At 39.8% G+C, this 4,416-nt stretch overlaps 1 long non-coding RNA gene across 1 annotated transcript; it reads right to left on the reverse strand.

Annotated features, from left to right (window-relative positions):
• Positions 1 to 1,601: 1,601 nt before the first annotated feature.
• LOC147557434 (uncharacterized) lies at positions 1,602 to 4,105 on the reverse strand. The gene is made up of 3 exons (XR_015234025.1): positions 3,964 to 4,105; positions 3,082 to 3,162; positions 1,602 to 1,882 (listed from the first exon to the last, which is right to left on the reverse strand). It is a non-coding gene; the product is annotated as an uncharacterized LOC147557434 (long non-coding RNA).
• Between the last annotated feature and the right edge of the window lie 311 nt (positions 4,106 to 4,416).

Raw genomic sequence — 4,416 nt, forward strand, 5'->3', positions numbered from 1 at the left:
TCCACACCAAATGAGGGTTTTATTAACGAAACTAATTGTTTATACTAATAATAATGTATTTGTTCCATGTTAAGTCGGTTTCAAATTTTCAAATGAGAGAAATTCCACTAATATATTCTTTAACATGGTGAATAATCTAAATTTGTAGCATAATGTACAATAAGACAAACTATTTCTTATGAAATTATCTCATGCTTTTTCCAAGTTCAATAGTATTTGTTTCTAGTGATGTCAAAATTTGTCTTCCAGGACTCGGTCAAGGGGTTGAGACCACTATATTGAATCTCGCTTTGCTCTTCTCGATTTGGCGGCAAAATTTTCAAGGAAAGCAAAAGCTTCTTCGACGCTCAAGACAATCAGATTGCTCTTGAAGCATAATAATATAATATTGAATGTGCTGATGTAAAAAAATGGCCTTCCGTTATATCAGCATGAAAAAGAGAGTTGATGCATGACAACCTCTATTATGTGTGAATATTCTGAGATGTTGAGTCTGATTCTCTTGCCTGGTCCTCGCTCCAGCTCTGGTTCCTGCTCCTCTTCCTTGCTCCAAGCTCCAGCTCCTCTTTCTTGCTTCTGCTTCCCTGATTCTAGAGGGGAAACCTGTCTTGTGGAAGACGATATAGGCAATGTTAAGCCGACTTTGATTAGTAGCGGTGGTGAGGCGGTGGTCGTCAAACCGTTAAAGAAGCTTCTTCTTATTCGTATCTAGGGTTTCCCTTAAAGTCTATCTCAGATCTTAAATAAGTAGAAGTTCCTAAGTTCAAGGATACTTCGTAGATATCTTGCCGAAGTGATAGATCTTTGGGGAGATACTTTCGCCTCTCATACTCTTGAAGCCCAAGCTTGCTTAAACACTTAAGATCTGTAACCAACTGGGATTCTTTAGGGAGATTCTGGGATTGAGTCGGTAAGATGTAGGCGCTTTCCTGTCTCCCCAGTTTAGGGTGTGAGACAGAGGCGTAGCTTACATGGTCCCCCTCATTCCTTTAATGATTCAAGGGCTGATATGTCAGTGTTGAGGGCAAAACAGAGTTGATGCCTGTTAGCTTGTCCGGGCTGACCTCCCAGGTAGGGGTGTAGGTGCCAAGCGTCAAGGGCTTAGTTGTTATGCTGCCTTAAGCCGGGTTGACCCGTTGGACTTCAGGTCAAGGCTTGACTTCTAGACGTCAGTCAACATCTGGACATTTTATGCATCATCAGAATGAACCTGATTTTTTGTAACTGTTATATTGTTGAGTTCCTACCTTGTTCAAGGCGTAGCTTTACCTTTATCGGCCTTTGTAACCAACTGTAAACAGGTTGTGACGCCCCGTACCCATAAATAGGCACGAGCACGCCCCTACAATTCACAGACGAGCCGAAAATTCGGCAACATCTCCTCTTTAAATCAAGCCAGTCGCACCTGTAAAATGTAGGGGTCAAGGGGGTGCCCCTTACTTGACTCTCAAAGGCTCTCTGAGACCTTACTAATACGCCATATAGCCTATCTTTCTCTTTTTAGGGGGAACGCGCATACCTTTTCTTGGTGAGAAAAGGTCGAATTCCGCATGGCTGCAGGCACGAAATGATACATTCGCATACACAAACACAAAGGAATCTAAAATGAAGCATAACTCAACTAACAACTCTGGTCCCAAGCTGCACCACGAAAACTAGGTTAACTCAACCTGCACACAATCTTACGTCCTTGTACAACCTATGTGATACATATATATTTACATTATATGGTGTTCAGTGTATAAAAGTATAACTTTGAATCGAAATCAAAACAAACGAGAAAAGAAAATAACACCAAAGTGGCAACCCGCCACAACCTCTGCAATCCCATCTGCTAACCCTTTCACTACAGATGATTCTAACCAGACTACTAAATAAGTACCTTCACATTAAGAATTGGTAGGGGGTCAGTAACTCACCGACAGGAGTCCCAAAACAAAACTACGATAAAACCTTTTTCGCAAGGAAAACATGCATACGTATAAATATATATATATATATATATATATATATATATCAATCCTACTCTAACATACAACAACACCCATGGTATGCTCCTCAATCAACAGAGAGTTACCCAGAGAACTCTATAGTACTTGGGCTTGTACAGTCCCATACAGGCACTAACCAAGGTACTCAAGTTCTCTTGAGAAAGTGGCTTACCCCTAGGTAGGTAAATCCCTCTCCCACTAGGCGACTCCACAGTCATTGAAAAGCTAACCTCGTGATAAATATATACACCTAACTTAACTAGATACGTGTTAGCTTCACCGAAGTCGAATAGTCAGGTCGTCCCTCCAGTATTCGTGTTGGGACGAAAGCATATTCTCATCGGTACCCTAGCATGCAACTATTTTTTCGGGTTTGGGAAAAGCATTTATTGTGTCAACAACTGAAATCATACTTTTTTTCTTGTGAAAACGTCTTTCGCCCACAATCTCAGCAGATTCAGAACTCGCCCGTTACACCCTCGACTGAGATAGGCTTTTTAAAACAGTATTTATCTTATCACACACAGAAGTGACACACAACAAAGAGTCATATCATAACGTGCATAGGGATCCCAATCACCATACGAGCCGGGCGGTCTGAGGTGTACAGCCTCTGAGCCCCGATGGTAAGAACGAACAGGCTTACAGTCCAATCGAGCGGTCAAGGGTAGCAAATCCCTGAGCCCCGAGAGTCCAACCTAAACGAGAATCCTGGCCAGAGAGTGGAGCACTACAACTGGCAATACCCTCATGAATCGTCTCAGTCCACTTCATCAATCACGGACATCATATAAAATCTTTATGTTTTCGAAACATCGGTTATAACAAATCAATTTAAAACTATCAATTTGAAAGTCCTTTGCGAGTAAACCTCATCGAAACAACCCATCGATAATCACAATCAACAATACCACTTCATCGTAAACCATATTGAACTAGGCATAATCAATATTTTGACTTCATTGAAATCAACCATATAAATCATGCAATATGATTGTCTATCCATCTAAACATAATGATGCATGCATATCTCCTACTCCTGGCATGAATCTAGGCGATAATATAAAAGAAAACAAGAGGTATCCCTCACCTTGCGATTCAGGACTCCGTCCTCATCCGCTTCGCTTCGAGCATCTCGCCCCCAACTCATTTTGGCTTTCCTTCCAACACCCTAGACAAAGATAAACCTTAGATTCTTGGAGAAGAATCTTAACATAACACAAATAACTCCGAAAGAACCATAAGAAAAAGAAATACAAATAAGACTGGACTCGCATTAACGTCGGAAGAACTCGAGTGACTCTATCACGTCTTAGCTTCATTCCCACTTTAACTCTGATCGGTTCCGGTCATACCATATATAGATGGAAAGATAATTCAATTTCTAACATTTCATTACTTGGTATCTTGGTCAAACTTAAAGTGTACAGTCCTCGAAATAGCAAAATACAAACAACAGCAAATCTTTATTTCCTAACAGCGCGCTGCATATTATAACAGTCGTAACTCTCTCGTCCGAGATCTAAATAACTTGCACCATACCTTTTCGGAAAGCTTACAACCTAAGCTACGACTTTTTCTTTTTAGGAAAGTCCGTACGAGCAATATATCAATCCCCGAATGGCTTGGACAGTAGGCTGTATTCAGTCCCTCAAGTCGTCGTTCGATTGATAAACTATATCACATAATCTCTCTAAAGTTGCTTTTATACCAAAATTGCTTAATTCTCAACCATATAAACCCTAGAACTACATGAATCATGAAAATCCCTAAATTTTATAAACCTTAAACCCTAGAATTTAAGAATAAGCTAATCAAACATGAATATTACCTTGATTTAGATGGTATTGAGTTGCTTCTTAATAATTTCATCTATTCCACCCAATCTCCAACAAATTCGAAGTAACAAGACTCCATTAAAATCAAACTCAACTGAAATTCTGTCTAGAGAGAGAAATAGGATGTTACTTACCAAAATTTCACAAACCCTAGCTTGAATCAACTCATTGAAGTTTGAATTCAACAAAAAAAAAAAGATTTTCTCCTTTGAATCTCTACCAATTTCCTCTCTTTCATCGATTTTTCTCTTGATCCACGAAATCCCAACACTACTCATGGACTCGGCTGGAAGAAGAAGGAACTCGGTTCTGATTTTCTCCTTAATACACCCGATTTTACACTACAGTCCCAGTATTTGTCTTGATTGCAAAATACCCCCTTATTTTGTCCTGATTGCACATTTAGTCCATGCGTTTAACTTGGCCTGAGTTCAGAATGGTCCCTCATCTAACTTAACATCTTGGGATGTTACACAAGCGGCTGAGATGAAGCGGTTGTGTTCCACCATACTATATGAAAATTACTGTTTTGTCTCTGTGAAATATTAGAATTTCTTTTTGGGATTATCTCGTATGCTTGATATTTC

Source organism: Eschscholzia californica, unplaced genomic scaffold (assembly GCF_041429995.1).
Source record: "Eschscholzia californica isolate CP2 unplaced genomic scaffold, dmEscCali1.0.p SCAF_2, whole genome shotgun sequence".
In the NCBI taxonomy this organism is placed as follows: domain Eukaryota; kingdom Viridiplantae; phylum Streptophyta; class Magnoliopsida; order Ranunculales; family Papaveraceae; genus Eschscholzia; species Eschscholzia californica.